At 48.4% G+C, this 20,796-nt stretch overlaps 11 non-coding genes and 2 pseudogenes across 11 annotated transcripts; all 13 read right to left on the reverse strand.

The window, feature by feature from the left end:
• Positions 1-798: 798 nt before the first annotated feature.
• On the reverse strand, positions 799-989 carry LOC141188138 (U2 spliceosomal RNA). Its single transcript, XR_012262258.1, has one exon. It is a non-coding gene; the product is annotated as a U2 spliceosomal RNA (small nuclear RNA).
• A 1,120-nt stretch (positions 990-2,109) lies between these two features.
• On the reverse strand, positions 2,110-2,292 carry LOC141185728 (U2 spliceosomal RNA). The gene has a single exon (XR_012260360.1). It is a non-coding gene; the product is annotated as a U2 spliceosomal RNA (small nuclear RNA).
• A 5,551-nt stretch (positions 2,293-7,843) lies between these two features.
• LOC141186086 (U2 spliceosomal RNA) lies at positions 7,844-7,921 on the reverse strand (annotated as a pseudogene).
• Positions 7,922-9,043: 1,122 nt separating this feature from the next.
• Positions 9,044-9,234, reverse strand: LOC141188139 (U2 spliceosomal RNA). The gene has a single exon (XR_012262259.1). It is a non-coding gene; the product is annotated as a U2 spliceosomal RNA (small nuclear RNA).
• A 1,121-nt stretch (positions 9,235-10,355) lies between these two features.
• LOC141188140 (U2 spliceosomal RNA) lies at positions 10,356-10,546 on the reverse strand. Its single transcript, XR_012262260.1, has one exon. It is a non-coding gene; the product is annotated as a U2 spliceosomal RNA (small nuclear RNA).
• Positions 10,547-11,667: 1,121 nt separating this feature from the next.
• LOC141188141 (U2 spliceosomal RNA) lies at positions 11,668-11,858 on the reverse strand. The gene has a single exon (XR_012262261.1). It is a non-coding gene; the product is annotated as a U2 spliceosomal RNA (small nuclear RNA).
• Positions 11,859-12,983: 1,125 nt separating this feature from the next.
• Positions 12,984-13,174, reverse strand: LOC141188142 (U2 spliceosomal RNA). Its single transcript, XR_012262262.1, has one exon. It is a non-coding gene; the product is annotated as a U2 spliceosomal RNA (small nuclear RNA).
• Positions 13,175-14,297: 1,123 nt separating this feature from the next.
• On the reverse strand, positions 14,298-14,488 carry LOC141188143 (U2 spliceosomal RNA). The gene has a single exon (XR_012262263.1). It is a non-coding gene; the product is annotated as a U2 spliceosomal RNA (small nuclear RNA).
• Positions 14,489-15,609: 1,121 nt separating this feature from the next.
• On the reverse strand, positions 15,610-15,800 carry LOC141188144 (U2 spliceosomal RNA). The gene has a single exon (XR_012262264.1). It is a non-coding gene; the product is annotated as a U2 spliceosomal RNA (small nuclear RNA).
• Positions 15,801-16,924: 1,124 nt separating this feature from the next.
• On the reverse strand, positions 16,925-17,115 carry LOC141188145 (U2 spliceosomal RNA). Its single transcript, XR_012262265.1, has one exon. It is a non-coding gene; the product is annotated as a U2 spliceosomal RNA (small nuclear RNA).
• A 1,120-nt stretch (positions 17,116-18,235) lies between these two features.
• LOC141188146 (U2 spliceosomal RNA) lies at positions 18,236-18,426 on the reverse strand. The gene has a single exon (XR_012262266.1). It is a non-coding gene; the product is annotated as a U2 spliceosomal RNA (small nuclear RNA).
• A 1,120-nt stretch (positions 18,427-19,546) lies between these two features.
• LOC141185780 (U2 spliceosomal RNA) lies at positions 19,547-19,730 on the reverse strand. Its single transcript, XR_012260397.1, has one exon. It is a non-coding gene; the product is annotated as a U2 spliceosomal RNA (small nuclear RNA).
• A 789-nt stretch (positions 19,731-20,519) lies between these two features.
• On the reverse strand, positions 20,520-20,611 carry LOC141186219 (U2 spliceosomal RNA; annotated as a pseudogene).
• Positions 20,612-20,796: the final 185 nt, after the last annotated feature.

The following is a 20,796-nucleotide window of genomic DNA, read 5'->3' on the forward strand; positions in this document are numbered from 1 at the left end:
TCCTGCTGCTGCTGCTGCTGGCTGTCCAGCAGCAGACTGAAGGTGGCTGCTGCTGTGCGCAGGTATATAAAGGCTCAGAGCCTATTATGACACGCGCAGCCAGCGTTCCATTGCCACATTCCGTCTACTGCAGGCGGGATACCTGGATGGCTGAATGTCACTGAGAAGCTCACAGAGACCGCCATAAGCAACAGTTTAAAAGAATGCCACAGACTAATCAACCAAACTTTTTGGGTTGGTTTCTCTTTTATAGTCTGCAGGCATTAAATGAAAGAAGTCAGTGTTCCAGCAGAGGGAGACAACGTTTCAGAAAAGGCATTGTAGCAAACCAAAAAAGAAATTTTAAGCGCAGCAGAGTAACCAGCTCACATACCTGTTAGCTCAGGTGAGTTTAAAAGGCTGCTGTTGATAACAAGGGCATTTGCTAAATAGATGGTGTGTGTGCAACAATATACTGAAAGGTCAATTATATTGTGCAGCTTATCTCACCACCTGTAGTTATTTAGGTGAAAGCTCCAAAATGCTTGCCTAATATGTCTGTTTATCCAAAAGGAAGTATAGAGGGAGAGCTAGATAGATAGCATTGCATTACATTACATTACATGGCAATGCAATGCACAGTTGCTGAAGTTGAACCAAAATGAGCTTGTCATCTGGCTTCTGCAACTTTTAACATGAAAAATCCAATGAGGAGAAGAAAAGCAAAGCCAAAGAGTCCATCCCAAAATCCGACAAACAAGCAAAATGAACAAAAAGCATTGAATTCAATTCTTTCTGATTTTAGAAACTGCATTAAAGAAGGGGTGCACCGGTCCTGGAGATACTGCAATACCAGGTCAATGCGTGGAGTGGACAGAGCAAGCTCTTTTTCCATCTCCCTGTTCTAAAAATCCATTTAATATATGGTCCCCAGATAGGGGACGTATCAGATATTAAACTGATAAGAACAGATACTACACTTGATCTTAGCCAAAAGGCCGAGAAGCGATAACCAGAATTGGTTTCCGACTACGGTGCCACCCAAGGATTCTGAAAAGTCCATTTGTGGAGATGGCCACCTGGACTCCCGTTAAGAAGACATGCTGTCAACCTCTAGATCCCTCACATGCCTGCACTTTTCGGCTTGCTGCTGCTGCAATCCACGCGTTTTAGATCTGCATAACTCCACCTCTTTTAGCACAGTACCCTCAACCCCCGGCTGTTCCCACCCACCTCAACACCGTTGGAAGGGAGGAGAACCAATTAAGGCGGGGGGGGGGTGGAACGAGCAGCTGTCTACCCTTAGCAGGAGGGTTGCTGATTAATTACCTCTCCTGCTGCTGCTGCTGCTGGCTGTCCAGCAGCAGACTGAAGGTGGCTGCTGCTGTGCGCAGGTATATAAAGGCTCAGAGCCTATTATGACACGCGCAGCCAGCGTTCCATTGCCACATTCCGTCTACTGCAGGCGGGATACCTGGATGGCTGAATGTCACTGAGAAGCTCACAGAGACCGCCATAAGCAACAGTTTAAAAGAATGCCACAGACTAATCAACCAAACTTTTTGGGTTGGTTTCTCTTTTATAGTCTGCAGGCATTAAATGAAAGAAGTCAGTGTTCCAGCAGAGGGAGACAACGTTTCAGAAAAGGCATTGTAGCAAACCAAAAAAGAAATTTTAAGCGCAGCAGAGTAACCAGCTCACATACCTGTTAGCTCAGGTGAGTTTAAAAGGCTGCTGTTGATAACAAGGGCATTTGCTAAATAGATGGTGTGTGTGCAACAATATACTGAAAGGTCAATTATATTGTGCAGCTTATCTCACCACCTGTAGTTATTTAGGTGAAAGCTCCAAAATGCTTGCCTAATATGTCTGTTTATCCAAAAGGAAGTATAGAGGGAGAGCTAGATAGATAGCATTGCATTACATTACATTACATGGCAATGCAATGCACAGTTGCTGAAGTTGAACCAAAATGAGCTTGTCATCTGGCTTCTGCAACTTTTAACATGAAAAATCCAATGAGGAGAAGAAAAGCAAAGCCAAAGAGTCCATCCCAAAATCCGACAAACAAGCAAAATGAACAAAAAGCATTGAATTCAATTCTTTCTGATTTTAGAAACTGCATTAAAGAAGGGGTGCACCGGTCCTGGAGATACTGCAATACCAGGTCAATGCGTGGAGTGGACAGAGCAAGCTCTTTTTCCATCTCCCTGTTCTAAAAATCCATTTAATATATGGTCCCCAGATAGGGGACGTATCAGATATTAAACTGATAAGAACAGATATCTTTTATTAGCACAAAAAATAAGTTAACAGACAGTGTACAGTGCCGCAGCCCAGTACACACAGAATTCTACATCATATTTACATAGCATGAGAATACGACGCACTAACTAGACACATCACACCCCTATGCTACACAAAACACTCAATCTGAAAGAAAAAGCATGTCAATCAATACAGTACGACGAATCGTGATAAGGGATGGGGATTGGGAAAAAGGGGATGGGGAGGGGAAAATCACAGGCCCGAAGGTTTATTGAAAGACAAGACACATAAGGGGAGAGGGGGAGGAGGGGTTTAGTCCTCATCCTCGTCCTCCGGACCATCCACGATGGAATAGTCTCTGAGCAGGCTGTGGATCAGCCTGCGGCAGTCCTGGATGGACATCCTCTCCCTCCTCAAGATGAGCCGGTTCCTGGCGACCCAAACGGCATCCTTGAAGCAGTTCATAAGCCTCCTGGATGGCTCCAACGGTATGAACCCCAGGGAAGAGTCCGTAAAGCACAGAATGGTGCGATAGGCTCGCCCTGGGGACAGAGTTCCTCAGGTCGTCCTCAAGGGCAGTCAACAGGCGCTGTGCAAATCCGCAGTCCCAAAAAGTGTGCAAAGATGTTTCCTCCACGAAGGGGCACCTTGGGCATTACCTGGTCTTGCACAGGTTCCGGGCATGCATGAATGACCGGACGGGCAGTCCGCCCTGAATCGCCATCCACGACAAGTCCTTGTGCCCGTTGGTCAGCCTTTCAGACGACACATTTGTCCACACAGTCTCCAGCGTGTCCTGGTGAAGTCCTGTGATGTTCTCCACGTCATCCTTGGCTCTGATGAGCTTGTGGATAGTTTTGGGCTTCCACAAGTCGGGCTTGAGTCCCTCCAGTTGATGTTCCCCCACAAATCGAACGACGTCTCCGTAGAACCATGGCGTCGTCCAGTTGTAGGGGAAGGAGCTGTCCCACTTGTCCCAGCCGAGTCGCCTCCAAAAAGGAAGCAGGAAGAAGCGAGACATGGACCTGCCCGCGGAGCCATTTTTGACTTGCAAAGTCCGGCGGACACAATCACACACAAAAGAGGATCGCAGGAGGGTGGGGATATCTGGAACGCCCTTCCCACCCTTGCGAGGCTCCTTGTACATGACGGCCCGCCTGACTCTGTCCATCTTGGATCCCCAGACAAAGTGAAACACTGTCCTGGTAATGGCCCTGCACACAGTGACGTGTGGGGGCCAGGCCTGCGCCGTGTACTGCAAGATGGGCAGGACCTCATTACGCAGGACGAGTGCCTTACCCTCACAAGTGAGGTGTCTGAGGCTCCAGAGTCCGATCCGTTGCTTCACTTTGGCCAAGCGTTCTTGCCAGGACTTGAGGGCCGCTCCTTCCTTCCCGAACCAGACTCCCAGCACCTTGAGGAAATCCGGTTGAATGTTGAAGGGGAAGGGGGCGGAGGAGGCCGGCTGCCAATCCCCGAAGAGCATGGCTTCCGACTTCCTGCAGTTGACTTTGGCCCCTGAAGCCCGGCCGAACCTCTCACACGTCTGGACGAGGGCGTCGACTGAACCACGATCAGCGCAGAAGACGGTGACGTCGTCCATGTAGAGCGAGCACTTGACCTCGTGTCGTCCCGGACCCGGTGCGGTGATCCCTCTGATCTCTCCATTCTGCCGGATAGCCTCTGCGAAGAGTTCTATAACACAAACAAAAAGAAGAGGTGATAGAGGGCAGCCTTGTCTGACCCCAGAGAGGACAGGGAAGGGGTCAGTCTTCCAGCCGTTCACCAACACCGAGCTGTGGATATCAAAATACATCAGACGGACATACGAACAAAACATGTTACCCAAACCTAACCGGTGCAGAGCTCGGCCCATGAACTCGTGGGAAACCCGGTCGAAGGCCTTCTCCTGATCCAAGGAGACCAGGGCCGCGTGTGCGCGGCGGACCTTGATGTACTCGACCGTGTCCCGCACGAGAGCGAGGCTGTCTGCGATGCGACGTCCAGGGATGCCGCAGGTCTGGTCCGGGTGGATGATCCGTCCGATGACCGTCTTAAGTCGTGTCGCCATCGTCTTGGCCAGGATCTTGTAGTCCACGTTGAGCAGAGTGATGGGACGCCAATTTCTCAGGTCGCACCTCTCTCCCTTCCGCTTGTACAGGATCGTGACCATTCCTTCCCTCAAAGATGGAGGCATTCTACCCTCCACCACCATCTCCTCGTACAGATCCAACAGGTCCGGACAGATGAGGTCTCCCAGCGCTACATAGAGCTCCGCTGGAAGACCATCACTGCCCGGGGTCCTGCCGGTCCTAAAGGATTTAGCGGCAGAGAGCAATTCGCCCACCATCAGAGGTTTGTCCAAGGCTGCCGTGCCTGCAGGATCAAGATGGTTAGTGATACCTGACAGGAACTTATCAGCAGCGTCGGGGTCGGTAGTCTTGTGGGAGTAGAGTTCGCTGTAGAAGTCGCTGACGACCCTCATCACGTCCTCCTTCCCACGTCGCATGTTTCCGCTCTCGTCTCGCAGCTCGTTCAGGGGCGTGTGACCGGCATGAAGTTTCCTGAAAAAGAATGAGTTACATTTCTCACCCTTCTCCAGATTCTCCACTTTGGAACGGAAGACGATTCGCTTGGACTCCTCCTCAAAGTGCCTTTTCAGGCTCTTCTTGGTCTCCTCCAGCTCCTCCCTCACGTCCCAGCCGCAGTGAAGAAGGTCCTGCAGCGACCGCAGCTCGCGCTGCAGCCCTCTGAAGTCCCTCCTCTTCTCACACGCCTGTTGTCGACCCTTGGCCTGAAAGAAACAGCGAAACTCAAGTTTAACATATTCCCACCAATCAGAGACTGTTTGGAAGCTACCCTTGTAGGACTGCCACATTGCGTAGGCTGCTCTCAGCTCCTCCACGACTTCATCCTGAGCCAGCAGAGCACAATTCAGCTTCCAGGAGCCGAGGCCGGACGGAAAACCGTCGCCGAGGACACCTTGTAAGTGAATGGCTCTGTGGTCGGAGAAGAAGCAGGGGACCATCGAGTGCCTACTCTGCCTGACTGCCCGAGAGGTGAACACAAAGTCAATCCTGGAGCGGAGTGAGCCATCGGGTCGGCTCCACGAATAGTTTGTGGAGCCTCTCCCCATGGAGCCCACCACGTCCTGAAGAGAGGCCTCGGTTACCATCTCGATGAGCAGCTTGGACGTGATGTCCAACTTGGCAGATGTGCCAGAACTACGACCATCCTCCTCGATGGGGCAGTTGAAATCCCCGGCCATCACTAAGGTCCTGGTGGTGGCAAGCTGAAGCCGCAGGGTCTGGAAAAGCTCCAAACGCTCATTCTTCAGTGGGGACGCATACACGTTGATGAACCTGACAGGTTCTCCTGCCCAGTTGCCATCTACAACAAGAGCCCTGCCGCAGATGAGCTCCTGGACGGACTCAAGCGTGAATGCGCCCCCCCTGATCAGAATTGCGACCCCCGCAGACTTGCAGTCACCCCCACCAGACCAGTAGGATGGACCGTGGGACCACTCCCTGGCCAGATGTTTGAAGGACCTAGAGGAGGGAAGGGAACATTCCTGCAACATATAAACATCACACAACTGGGAAGTAAGGAAGGCATAAATAGTCTGACGTCTGAACTTGTCCTTGATGCTGCTGACATTAATGGAAAATAAGTTAATATTAGCCATCATGTAGGGAAAAAAGAAAAAGTTAGCGCAGGCAATACACCTTAGTTACCACTCCGGTCGGGTGGTCCCTCGTCGGTGTTGACTGCTGGTGACGGGATCACCAGCAGGCCCTCTTCCTCCATCTGGTCAAGCAGCGCGGCCTCGATCTCGGCGACCACCAGTTCCTCCTCTTCTGGCTCGGCCACCAGGGTCTCAACCATGTGCTGCATCTCTTCTGGCTCAGGGAGGGTATCCTCCTTTTCGCCTACGAAATCCAGAATCTTCTTTTTGGAGGATTCAGTAGCAGGGCTGTCCTCCACCTTCCTCTTTCCCCGGGTTGGAACTGGGGAGACAAGAAGGGGAAAATCCTCCTCGGAATAGATAGCGGCGGGTGGAGGAAAGGTTAATTCCACCGCTACCATGGTCTGGGGAGGGAGAGTGGCTGCCGGGGCAGGGGAAAGGACACCTGCTGAGGAGTAGGGGAAGGAGGAAGAGGAAGTGGAATCCTCAGCAGGGGTGGCCGGGGTGGGGGGGGATTGGACGGGGGTGGCAGGGGGAGGGATCGAGAGAGGGGTAACAGAACTCTTACCCTCCTTTGACTTTTTCTTCTGCTTCGGAGCTGCTGGGACCGTCGCTGGGGCTTTGGCCACCGACTCCTTGACCGCTTTGGCCTTGGTCGTCTCAGCCTTGGCCGCTGGGGCCTTGGTCGTCGCGTCCTTGACCTTCACAGGCCTGGTCGTCGGGGCCTTGTCCTCCGGAGCTGGGGTCGTCGCAACCACCGATGCCCAGGATCTCTCACGCTTGGGGCAATCCTTGTACAGATGAGCCGCCAGCCCACACAGGTTGCAGGACGTCTTCTTCGGGCAGTCCTTCGAGCTGTGTCCTGTCACTCGACAAATCCTGCAGGCATCCTCCTTGCAGTCCTTCATCTCGTGGCCGTTCTTGCCGCATCTCCTGCAGTTCCGCGGCATGTCCGGGTAATAGATGAGGCCGTAGGAGTTGCCCAGGGAGAATGTCGGGGGCAGGTGCCGAAGTCCGTCTGAGTACGCCAGGTCCCTGTGAAGTCTAACGGTCACCGACCACTTACCTGTCCAGAAGCCGAGTCCATTCAGGATGTGAGAGGGTTCCTTCACAACCAAACAGAAGCGTCTCAGGAAGGTACAGATGTCTTGGCCTGGGGTGTGCGGGTTGCGCATGGAGACCGTGATCCTCCTTTCGTCCCTCTGGATAGGGCAGCTACCTGTAAAGGCAGAGAAAGAATTATCCGGTCCTTTTGCGCTTACAATTTCCCAGAACCTCCTACAGGTGTTCACAGTGGCGAAGGTGACGAAGAAGATCCCCGTCAAGAAGGTCTGGATGCTGAGGGTGTCCGACCTGGAGAAGCCTCGATCCAGCAGCATCTTCTGGCAGAACACGTCCGAGGACATATCCGGCACCCTCCCATCCACTTCCTTCAGCTTCAGGGCCACCGTCTGCCGCATCCATGGCTCCAGGGCTGGAGCTTCGTGGCGGCGCTTCTGGGGTCCCTTCTGCTGGCCAGTCGTGGAGGCAGAGTCCTTGGGGTCAGAATAGGCTCAAGGCTGGGCCCTCCTGGCTGTCCCCTGCTCCAGGCTCTTCTTTTCGGTCTTCCTCGCAGCGCTTGCCATGGCTTTCCTCCTGCAGTTACTTCTTGGAGCTGGATCTGGAACTCTTCCCGGAATGGGTGGAGCTATGCAGATTCTTCTCCCGTCGTGTTCTGGACAAATTCCCCGAAAGGTCTTTGTCTCGATGATTTTCTTCCTCGAAGATTCCACAGGACAGCCCGATTCTTCTCCGAGTCTTCGTCTTCTTCTGGATTCTTTAGAGCTTCTTCCTCCCACCGATATCCGCCTTCCTTCTCCGATGTCAGCTGGGCTCCGAAGCTCTTCTCCTTCCGAGTTCGATCGCTCTCGTCAAGTGTAGATCGTAGCTCTTGTGTTCTTAAAAGAACAGATACTACATTTGATCTGAGCCAAAAGGCCGAGAAGCGATAACCAGAATTGGTTTCCGACTACGGTGCCACCCAAGGATTCTGAAAAGTCCATTTGTGGAGATGGCCACCTGGACTCCCGTTAAGAAGACATGCTGTCAACCTCTAGATCCCTCACATGCCTGCACTTTTCGGCTTGCTGCTGCTGCAATCCACGCGTTTTAGATCTGCATAACTCCACCTCTTTTAGCACAGTACCCTCAACCCCCGGCTGTTCCCACCCGCCTCAACACCGTTGGAAGGGAGGAGAACCAATTAAGGCGGGGGGGGGGGGTGGAACGAGCAGCTGTCTACCCTTAGCAGGAGGGTTGCTGATTAATTACCTCTCCTGCTGCTGCTGCTGCTGGCTGTCCAGCAGCAGACTGAAGGTGGCTGCTGCTGTGCGCAGGTATATAAAGGCTCAGAGCCTATTATGACACGCGCAGCCAGCGTTCCATTGCCACATTTCGTCTACTGCAGGCGGGATACCTGGATGGCTGAATGTCACTGAGAAGCTCACAGAGACCGCCATAAGCAACAGTTTAAAAGAATGCCACAGACTAATCAACCAAACTTTTTGGGTTGGTTTCTCTTTTATAGTCTGCAAGCATTAAATGAAAGAAGTCAGTGTTCCAGCAGAGGGAGACAACGTTTCAGAAAAGGCATTGTAGCAAACCAAAAAAGAAATTTTAAGCGCAGCAGAGTAACCAGCTCACATACCTGTTAGCTCAGGTGAGTTTAAAAGGCTGCTGTTGATAACAAGGGCATTTGCTAAATAGATGGTGTGTGTGCAACAATATACTGAAAGGTCAATTATATTGTGCAGCTTATCTCACCACCTGTAGTTATTTAGGTGAAAGCTCCAAAATGCTTGCCTAATATGTCTGTTTATCCAAAAGGAAGTATAGAGGGAGAGCTAGATAGATAGCATTGCATTACATTACATTACATGGCAATGCAATGCACAGTTGCTGAAGTTGAACCAAAATGAGCTTGTCATCTGGCTTCTGCAACTTTTAACATGAAAAATCCAATGAGGAGAAGAAAAGCAAAGCCAAAGAGTCCATCCCAAAATCCGACAAACAAGCAAAATGAACAAAAAGCATTGAATTCAATTCTTTCTGATTTTAGAAACTGCATTAAAGAAGGGGTGCACCGGTCCTGGAGATACTGCAATACCAGGTCAATGCGTGGAGTGGACAGAGCAAGCTCTTTTTCCATCTCCCTGTTCTAAAAATCCATTTAATATATGGTCCCCAGATAGGGGACGTATCAGATATTAAACTGATAAGAACAGATACTACACTTGATCTTAGCCAAAAGGCCGAGAAGCGATAACCAGAATTGGTTTCCGACTACGGTGCCACCCAAGGATTCTGAAAAGTCCATTTGTGGAGATGGCCACCTGGACTCCCGTTAAGAAGACATGCTGTCAACCTCTAGATCCCTCACATGCCTGCACTTTTCGGCTTGCTGCTGCTGCAATCCACGCGTTTTAGATCTGCATAACTCCACCTCTTTTAGCACAGTACCCTCAACCCCCGGCTGTTCCCACCCGCCTCAACACCGTTGGAAGGGAGGAGAACCAATTAAGGCGGGGGGGGGGGTGGAACGAGCAGCTGTCTACCCTTAGCAGGAGGGTTGCTGATTAATTACCTCTCCTGCTGCTGCTGCTGCTGGCTGTCCAGCAGCAGACTGAAGGTGGCTGCTGCTGTGCGCAGGTATATAAAGGCTCAGAGCCTATTATGACACGCGCAGCCAGCGTTCCATTGCCACATTCCGTCTACTGCAGGCGGGATACCTGGATGGCTGAATGTCACTGAGAAGCTCACAGAGACCGCCATAAGCAACAGTTTAAAAGAATGCCACAGACTAATCAACCAAACTTTTTGGGTTGGTTTCTCTTTTATAGTCTGCAGGCATTAAATGAAAGAAGTCAGTGTTCCAGCAGAGGGAGACAACGTTTCAGAAAAGGCATTGTAGCAAACCAAAAAAGAAATTTTAAGCGCAGCAGAGTAACCAGCTCACATACCTGTTAGCTCAGGTGAGTTTAAAAGGCTGCTGTTGATAACAAGGGCATTTGCTAAATAGATGGTGTGTGTGCAACAATATACTGAAAGGTCAATTATATTGTGCAGCTTATCTCACCACCTGTAGTTATTTAGGTGAAAGCTCCAAAATGCTTGCCTAATATGTCTGTTTATCCAAAAGGAAGTATAGAGGGAGAGCTAGATAGATAGCATTGCATTACATTACATTACATGGCAATGCAATGCACAGTTGCTGAAGTTGAACCAAAATGAGCTTGTCATCTGGCTTCTGCAACTTTTAACATGAAAAATCCAATGAGGAGAAGAAAAGCAAAGCCAAAGAGTCCATCCCAAAATCCGACAAACAAGCAAAATGAACAAAAAGCATTGAATTCAATTCTTTCTGATTTTAGAAACTGCATTAAAGAAGGGGTGCACCGGTCCTGGAGATACTGCAATACCAGGTCAATGCGTGGAGTGGACAGAGCAAGCTCTTTTTCCATCTCCCTGTTCTAAAAATCCATTTAATATATGGTCCCCAGATAGGGGACGTATCAGATATTAAACTGATAAGAACAGATACTACACTTGATCTTAGCCAAAAGGCCGAGAAGCGATAACCAGAATTGGTTTCCGACTACGGTGCCACCCAAGGATTCTGAAAAGTCCATTTGTGGAGATGGCCACCTGGACTCCCGTTAAGAAGACATGCTGTCAACCTCTAGATCCCTCACATGCCTGCACTTTTCGGCTTGCTGCTGCTGCAATCCACGCGTTTTAGATCTGCATAACTCCACCTCTTTTAGCACAGTACCCTCAACCCCCGGCTGTTCCCACCCGCCTCAACACCGTTGGAAGGGAGGAGAACCAATTAAGGCGGGGGGGGGGGGTGGAACGAGCAGCTGTCTACCCTTAGCAGGAGGGTTGCTGATTAATTACCTCTCCTGCTGCTGCTGCTGCTGGCTGTCCAGCAGCAGACTGAAGGTGGCTGCTGCTGTGCGCAGGTATATAAAGGCTCAGAGCCTATTATGACACGCGCAGCCAGCGTTCCATTGCCACATTCCGTCTACTGCAGGCGGGATACCTGGATGGCTGAATGTCACTGAGAAGCTCACAGAGACCGCCATAAGCAACAGTTTAAAAGAATGCCACAGACTAATCAACCAAACTTTTTGGGTTGGTTTCTCTTTTATAGTCTGCAGGCATTAAATGAAAGAAGTCAGTGTTCCAGCAGAGGGAGACAACGTTTCAGAAAAGGCATTGTAGCAACCAAAAAAGAAATTTTAAGCGCAGCAGAGTAACCAGCTCACATACCTGTTAGCTCAGGTGAGTTTAAAAGGCTGCTGTTGATAACAAGGGCATTTGCTAAATAGATGGTGTGTGTGCAACAATATACTGAAAGGTCAATTATATTGTGCAGCTTATCTCACCACCTGTAGTTATTTAGGTGAAAGCTCCAAAATGCTTGCCTAATATGTCTGTTTATCCAAAAGGAAGTATAGAGGGAGAGCTAGATAGATAGCATTGCATTACATTACATTACATGGCAATGCAATGCACAGTTGCTGAAGTTGAACCAAAATGAGCTTGTCATCTGGCTTCTGCAACTTTTAACATGAAAAATCCAATGAGGAGAAGAAAAGCAAAGCCAAAGAGTCCATCCCAAAATCCGACAAACAAGCAAAATGAACAAAAAGCATTGAATTCAATTCTTTCTGATTTTAGAAACTGCATTAAAGAAGGGGTGCACCGGTCCTGGAGATACTGCAATACCAGGTCAATGCGTGGAGTGGACAGAGCAAGCTCTTTTTCCATCTCCCTGTTCTAAAAATCCATTTAATATATGGTCCCCAGATAGGGGACGTATCAGATATTAAACTGATAAGAACAGATACTACACTTGATCTTAGCCAAAAGGCCGAGAAGCGATAACCAGAATTGGTTTCCGACTACGGTGCCACCCAAGGATTCTGAAAAGTCCATTTGTGGAGATGGCCACCTGGACTCCCGTTAAGAAGACATGCTGTCAACCTCTAGATCCCTCACATGCCTGCACTTTTCGGCTTGCTGCTGCTGCAATCCACGCGTTTTAGATCTGCATAACTCCACCTCTTTTAGCACAGTACCCTCAACCCCCGGCTGTTCCCACCCGCCTCAACACCGTTGAAAGGGAGGAGAACCAATTAAGGCGGGGGGGGGGGGAGGTGGAACGAGCAGCTGTCTACCCTTAGCAGGAGGGTTGCTGATTAATTACCTCTCCTGCTGCTGCTGCTGCTGGCTGTCCAGCAGCAGACTGAAGGTGGCTGCTGCTGTGCGCAGGTATATAAAGGCTCAGAGCCTATTATGACATGCGCAGCCAGCGTTCCATTGCCACATTCCGTCTACTGCAGGCGGGATACCTGGATGGCTGAATGTCACTGAGAAGCTCACAGAGACCGCCATAAGCAACAGTTTAAAAGAATGCCACAGACTAATCAACCAAACTTTTTGGGTTGGTTTCTCTTTTATAGTCTGCAGGCATTAAATGAAAGAAGTCAGTGTTCCAGCAGAGGGAGACAACGTTTCAGAAAAGGCATTGTAGCAAACCAAAAAAGAAATTTTAAGCGCAGCAGAGTAACCAGCTCACATACCTGTTAGCTCAGGTGAGTTTAAAAGGCTGCTGTTGATAACAAGGGCATTTGCTAAATAGATGGTGTGTGTGCAACAATATACTGAAAGGTCAATTATATTGTGCAGCTTATCTCACCACCTGTAGTTATTTAGGTGAAAGCTCCAAAATGCTTGCCTAATATGTCTGTTTATCCAAAAGGAAGTATAGAGGGAGAGCTAGATAGATAGCATTGCATTACATTACATTACATGGCAATGCAATGCACAGTTGCTGAAGTTGAACCAAAATGAGCTTGTCATCTGGCTTCTGCAACTTTTAACATGAAAAATCCAATGAGGAGAAGAAAAGCAAAGCCAAAGAGTCCATCCCAAAATCCGACAAACAAGCAAAATGAACAAAAAGCATTGAATTCAATTCTTTCTGATTTTAGAAACTGCATTAAAGAAGGGGTGCACCGGTCCTGGAGATACTGCAATACCAGGTCAATGCGTGGAGTGGACAGAGCAAGCTCTTTTTCCATCTCCCTGTTCTAAAAATCCATTTAATATATGGTCCCCAGATAGGGGACGTATCAGATATTAAACTGATAAGAACAGATACTACACTTGATCTTAGCCAAAAGGCCGAGAAGCGATAACCAGAATTGGTTTCCGACTACGGTGCCACCCAAGGATTCTGAAAAGTCCATTTGTGGAGATGGCCACCTGGACTCCCGTTAAGAAGACATGCTGTCAACCTCTAGATCCCTCACATGCCTGCACTTTTCGGCTTGCTGCTGCTGCAATCCACGCGTTTTAGATCTGCATAACTCCACCTCTTTTAGCACAGTACCCTCAACCCCCGGCTGTTCCCACCCGCCTCAACACCGTTGGAAGGGAGGAGAACCAATTAAGGCGGGTGGGGGGGGGTGGAACGAGCAGCTGTCTACCCTTAGCAGGAGGGTTGCTGATTAATTACCTCTCCTGCTGCTGCTGCTGCTGGCTGTCCAGCAGCAGACTGAAGGTGGCTGCTGCTGTGCGCAGGTATATAAAGGCTCAGAGCCTATTATGACACGCGCAGCCAGCGTTCCATTGCCACATTCCGTCTACTGCAGGCGGGATACCTGGATGGCTGAATGTCACTGAGAAGCTCACAGAGACCGCCATAAGCAACAGTTTAAAAGAATGCCACAGACTAATCAACCAAACTTTTTGGGTTGGTTTCTCTTTTATAGTCTGCAGGCATTAAATGAAAGAAGTCAGTGTTCCAGCAGAGGGAGACAACGTTTCAGAAAAGGCATTGTAGCAAACCAAAAAAGAAATTTTAAGCGCAGCAGAGTAACCAGCTCACATACCTGTTAGCTCAGGTGAGTTTAAAAGGCTGCTGTTGATAACAAGGGCATTTGCTAAATAGATGGTGTGTGTGCAACAATATACTGAAAGGTCAATTATATTGTGCAGCTTATCTCACCACCTGTAGTTATTTAGGTGAAAGCTCCAAAATGCTTGCCTAATATGTCTGTTTATCCAAAAGGAAGTATAGAGGGAGAGCTAGATAGATAGCATTGCATTACATTACATTACATGGCAATGCAATGCACAGTTGCTGAAGTTGAACCAAAATGAGCTTGTCATCTGGCTTCTGCAACTTTTAACATGAAAAATCCAATGAGGAGAAGAAAAGCAAAGCCAAAGAGTCCATCCCAAAATCCGACAAACAAGCAAAATGAACAAAAAGCATTGAATTCAATTCTTTCTGATTTTAGAAACTGCATTAAAGAAGGGGTGCACCGGTCCTGGAGATACTGCAATACCAGGTCAATGCGTGGAGTGGACAGAGCAAGCTCTTTTTCCATCTCCCTGTTCTAAAAATCCATTTAATATATGGTCCCCAGATAGGGGACGTATCAGATATTAAACTGATAAGAACAGATACTACACTTGATCTTAGCCAAAAGGCCGAGAAGCGATAACCAGAATTGGTTTCCGACTACGGTGCCACCCAAGGATTCTGAAAAGTCCATTTGTGGAGATGGCCACCTGGACTCCCGTTAAGAAGACATGCTGTCAACCTCTAGATCCCTCACATGCCTGCACTTTTCGGCTTGCTGCTGCTGCAATCCACGCGTTTTAGATCTGCATAACTCCACCTCTTTTAGCACAGTACCCTCAACCCCCGGCTGTTCCCACCCGCCTCAACACCGTTGGAAGGGAGGAGAACCAATTAAGGCGGGGGGGGGGGTGGAACGAGCAGCTGTCTACCCTTAGCAGGAGGGTTGCTGATTAATTACCTCTCCTGCTGCTGCTGCTGCTGGCTGTCCAGCAGCAGACTGAAGGTGGCTGCTGCTGTGCGCAGGTATATAAAGGCTCAGAGCCTATTATGACACGCGCAGCCAGCGTTCCATTGCCACATTCCGTCTACTGCAGGCGGGATACCTGGATGGCTGAATGTCACTGAGAAGCTCACAGAGACCGCCATAAGCAACAGTTTAAAAGAATGCCACAGACTAATCAACCAAACTTTTTGGGTTGGTTTCTCTTTTATAGTCTGCAGGCATTAAATGAAAGAAGTCAGTGTTCCGGCAGAGGGAGACAACGTTTCAGAAAATGCATTGTAGCAAACCAAAAAAGAAATTTTAAGCGCAGCAGAGTAACCAGCTCACATACCTGTTAGCTCAGGTGAGTTTAAAAGGCTGCTGTTGATAACAAGGGCATTTGCTAAATAGATGGTGTGTGTGCAACAATATACTGAAAGGTCAATTATATTGTGCAGCTTATCTCACCACCTGTAGTTATTTAGGTGAAAGCTCCAAAATGCTTGCCTAATATGTCTGTTTATCCAAAAGGAAGTATAGAGGGAGAGCTAGATAGATAGCATTGCATTACATTACATTACATGGCAATGCAATGCACAGTTGCTGAAGTTGAACCAAAATGAGCTTGTCATCTGGCTTCTGCAACTTTTAACATGAAAAATCCAATGAGGAGAAGAAAAGCAAAGCCAAAGAGTCCATCCCAAAATCCGACAAACAAGCAAAATGAACAAAAAGCATTGAATTCAATTCTTTCTGATTTTAGAAACTGCATTAAAGAAGGGGTGCACCGGTCCTGGAGATACTGCAATACCAGGTCAATGCGTGGAGTGGACAGAGCAAGCTCTTTTTCCATCTCCCTGTTCTAAAAATCCATTTAATATATGGTCCCCAGATAGGGGACGTATCAGATATTAAACTGATAAGAACAGATACTACACTTGATCTTAGCCAAAAGGCCGAGAAGCGATAACCAGAATTGGTTTCCGACTACGGTGCCACCCAAGGATTCTGAAAAGTCCATTTGTGGAGATGGCCACCTGGACTCCCGTTAAGAAGACATGCTGTCAACCTCTAGATCCCTCACATGCCTGCACTTTTCGGCTTGCTGCTGCTGCAATCCACGCGTTTTAGATCTGCATAACTCCACCTCTTTTAGCACAGTACCCTCAACCCCCGGCTGTTCCCACCCGCCTCAACACCGTTGGAAGGGAGGAGAACCAATTAAGGCGGGGGGGGGGGGGGTGGAACGAGCAGCTGTCTACCCTTAGCAGGAGGGTTGCTGATTAATTACCTCTCCTGCTGCTGCTGCTGCTGGCTATCCAGCAGCAGACTGAAGGTGGCTGCTGCTGTGCGCAGGTATATAAAGGCTCAGAGCCTATTATGACACGCGCAGCCAGCGTTCCATTGCCACATTCCGTCTACTGCAGGCGGGATACCTGGATGGCTGAATGTCACTGAGAAGCTCACAGAGACCGCCATAAGCAACAGTTTAAAAGAATGCCACAGACTAATCAACCAAACTTTTTGGGTTGGTTTCTCTTTTATAGTCTGCAGGCATTAAATGAAAGAAGTCAGTGTTCCAGCAGAGGGAGACAACGTTTCAGAAAAGGCATTGTAGCAAACCAAAAAAGAAATTTTAAGCGCAGCAGAGTAACCAGCTCACATACCTGTTAGCTCAGGTGAGTTTAAAAGGCTGCTGTTGATAACAAGGGCATTTGCTAAATAGATGGTGTGTGTGCAACAATATACTGAAAGGTCAATTATATTGTGCAGCTTATCTCACCACCTGTAGTTATTTAGGTGAAAGCTCCAAAATGCTTGCCTAATATGTCTGTTTATCCAAAAGGAAGTATAGAGGGAGAGCTAGATAGATAGCATTGCATTACATTACATTACATGGCAATGCAATGCACAGTTGCTGAAGTTGAACCAAAATGAGCTTGTCATCTGGCTTCTGCAACTTTTAACATGAAAAATCCAATGAGGAGAAGAAAAGCAAAGCCAAAGAGTCCATCCCAAAATCCAACAAACAAGCAAAGTGAACAAAAAGCATTGAATTCAATTCTTTCTGATTTTAGAAACTGCATTAAAGAAGGGGTGCACCGGTCCTGGAGATACTGCAATACCAGGTCAATGCGTGGAGTGGACAGAGCAAGCTCTTTTTCCATCTCCCTGTTCTAAAAATCCATTTAATATATGGTCCCCAGATAGGGGACGTATCAGATATTAAACTGATAAGAACAGATACTACACTTGATCTTAGCCAAAAGGCCGAGAAGCGATAACCAGAATTGGTTTCCGACTACGGTGCCACCCAAGGATTCTGAAAAGTCCATTTGTGGAGATGGCCACCTGGACTCCCGTTAAGAAGACATGCTGTCAACCTCTAGATCCCTCACATGCCTGCACTTTTCGGCTTGCTGCTGCTGCAATCCACGCGTTTTAGATCTGCATAACTCCACCTCTTTTAGCACAGTACCCTCAACCCCCGGCTGTTCCCACCCGCCTCAACACCGTTGGAAGGGAGGAGAACCAATTAAGGCGGGGGGGGGGGGGTGGAACGAGCAGCTGTCTACCCTTAGCAGGAGGGTTGCTGATTAATTACCTCTCCTGCTGCTGCTGCTGGCTGTCCAGCAGCAGACTGAAGGTGGCTGCTGCTGTGCGCAGGTATATAAAGGCTCAGAGCCTATTATGACACGCGCAGCCAGCGTTCCATTGCCACATTCCGTCTACTGCAGGCGGGATACCTGGATGGCTGAATGTCACTGAGAAGCTCACAGAGACCGCCATAAGCAACAGTTTAAAAGAATGCCACAGACTAATCAACCAAACTTTTTGGGTTGGTTTCTCTTTTATAGTCTGCAGGCATTAAATGAAAGAAGTCAGTGTTCCAGCAGAGGGAGACAACGTTTCAGAAAAGGCATTGTAGCAAACCAAAAAAGAAATTTTAAGCGCAGCAGAGTAACCAGCTCACATACCTGTTAGCTCAGGTGAGTTTAAAAGGCTGCTGTTGATAACAAGGGCATTTGCTAAATAGATGGTGTGTGTGCAACAATATACTGAAAGGTCAATTATATTGTGCAGCTTATCTCACCACCTGTAGTTATTTAGGTGAAAGCTCCAAAATGCTTGCCTAATATGTCTGTTTATCCAAAAGGAAGTATAGAGGGAGAGCTAGATAGATAGCATTGCATTACATTACATTACATGGCAATGCAATGCACAGTTGCTGAAGTTGAACCAAAATGAGCTTGTCATCTGGCTTCTGCAACTTTTAACATGAAAAATCCAATGAGGAGAAGAAAAGCAAAGCCAAAGAGTCCATCCCAAAATCCGACAAACAAGCAAAATGAACAAAAAGCATTGAATTCAATTCTTTCTGATTTTAGAAACTGCATTAAAGAAGGGGTGCACCGGTCCTGGAGATACTGCAATACCAGGTCAATGCGTGGAGTGGACAGAGCAAGCTCTTTTTCCATCTCCCTGTTCTAAAAATCCATTTAATATATGGTCCCCAGATAGGGGACGTATCAGATATTAAACTGATAAGAACAGATACTACACTTGATCTTAGCCAAAAGGCCGAGAAGCGATAACCAGAATTGGTTTCCGACTACGGTGCCACCCAAGGATTCTGAAAAGTCCATTTGTGGAGATGGCCACCTGGACTCCCGTTAAGAAGACATGCTGTCAACCTCTAGATCCCTCACATGCCTGCACTTTTCGGCTTGCTGCTGCTGCAATCCACGCGTTTTAGATCTGCATAACTCCACCTCTTTTAGCACAGTACCCTCAACCCCCGGCTGTTCCCACCCGCCTCAACACCGTTGGAAGGGAGGAGAACCAATTAAGGCGGGGGGGGGGGTGGAACGAGCAGCTGTCTACCCTTAGCAGGAGGGTTGCTGATTAATTACCTCTCCTGCTGCTGCTGCTGCTGGCTGTCCAGCAGCAGACTGAAGGTGGCTGCTGCTGTGCGCAGGTATATAAAGGCTCAGAGCCTATTATGACACGCGCAGCCAGCGTTCCATTGCCACATTCCGTCTACTGCAGGCGGGATACCTGGATGGCTGAATGTCACTGAGAAGCTCACAGAGACCGCCATAAGCAACAGTTTAAAAGAATGCCACAGACTAATCAACCAAACTTTTTGGGTTGGTTTCTCTTTTATAGTCTGCAGGCATTAAATGAAAGAAGTCAGTGTTCCAGCAGAGGGAGACAACGTTTCAGAAAAGGCATTGTAGCAAACCAAAAAAGAAATTTTAAGCGCAGCAGAGTAACCAGCTCACATACCTGTTAGCTCAGGTGAGTTTAAAGGCTGCTGTTGATAACAAGGGCATTTGCTAAATAGATGGTGTGTGTGCAACAATATACTGAAAGGTCAATTATATTGTGCAGCTTATCTCACCACCTGTAGTTATTTAGGTGAAAGCTCCAAAATGCTTGCCTAATATGTCTGTTTATCCAAAAGGAAGTATAGAGGGAGAGCTAGATAGATAGCATTGCATTACATTACATTACATGGCAATGCAATGCACAGTTGCTGAAGTTGAACCAAAATGAGCTTGTCATCTGGCTTCTGCAACTTTTAACATGAAAAATCCAATGAGGAGAAGAAAAGCAAAGCCAAAGAGTCCATCCCAAAATCCGACAAACAAGCAAAATGAACAAAAAGCATTGAATTCAATTCTTTCTGATTTTAGAAACTGCATTAAAGAAGGGGTGCACCGGTCCTGGAGATACTGCAATACCAGGTCAATGCGTGGAGTGGACAGAGCAAGCTCTTTTTCCATCTCCCTGTTCTAAAAATCCATTTAATATATGGTCCCCAGATAGGGGACGTATCAGATATTAAACTGATAAGAACAGATTTTTTTTTTTTATCGAAAGCCCGAATTCGTGTACAAAACCCGAGTGCGCTTAAAAAAGTGACAAGTGCCACAAAAAAAGTGCACTAGGATGCTGGTCTTCTTGAAACCCTCTCCAAAAGGAGAAGGGTCCCCCAAACCATTCCCCGTCCCTCCGAGCCAAAAGGCCACAGCGAGGAACAGGGACAAAAAGCCACCTCCAGCCGAAGCCAGAGGCGACCCAATCTTACCCCCAGCACCTGCCCGAGTTCTCACCGGAGCAAGGCACTGGGAGCCAAAGACTGTGCTCCCCTCCCGGAAGAGGGGAGCCAACAACGCTCTCCTCCCGAAAGAGGAGAGCCAGGGGGGTTCAGGGGGGAGCGGAACCTGATGGCCACACACTCCCCCCCTAGACCTGCCAAGAGAGGAACCCGTAAGGGAACCGCATCCCGACAAAATCCTAGTAGGACGTGACACACGTGAATAAGTGGACACACAGTGACAAAGAAATTAAATAAATAGTGAAGGTTTCACAGTATAATACTGCCCGGACCTTCGACCGGGAATTGAAAAATTCCCCATCCTAAGGCCAGAAGGCCCGGAATAAGGGTGTGTGCGAAGAAAGAAAATTTGAAGTGCTTGTGCAAATGTGCCATAAACTCAAGTGGGGTTCCCAATCCCAGTGAGTTAAGGCACCCCAGGGTCACCACTCCTGGGGCACTTCACACTTCGGGCTTTCGATCTTCCCCGGCCCAATGGCGTCGATCCTGGGGGGCCATGCTTTCCACCAGATGACTATATTAGCCACCTGGCGTACTAACAAGCGCCTAAACCCCAGTGTGCATAATGTATCAATCTACTAGGGCGGCCAACATCCAAAACCGCCTTTTCGAAAGATACTACACTTGATCTTAGCCAAAAGGCCGAGAAGCGATAACCAGAATTGGTTTCCGACTACGGTGCCACCCAAGGATTCTGAAAAGTCCATTTGTGGAGATGGCCACCTGGACTCCCGTTAAGAAGACATGCTGTCAACCTCTAGATCCCTCACCGTTGGAAGGGAGGAGAACCAATTAAGGCGGGGGGGGGGGTGGAACGAGCAGCTGTCTACCCTTAGCAG

The sequence above is a fragment of the Phyllobates terribilis genome, unplaced genomic scaffold (genome assembly GCF_046119375.1).
Source record: "Phyllobates terribilis strain yellow unplaced genomic scaffold, ASM4611937v1 Scaffold_40__1_contigs__length_11209783, whole genome shotgun sequence".
Classification (NCBI taxonomy): Eukaryota; Metazoa; Chordata; class Amphibia; order Anura; family Dendrobatidae; genus Phyllobates; species Phyllobates terribilis.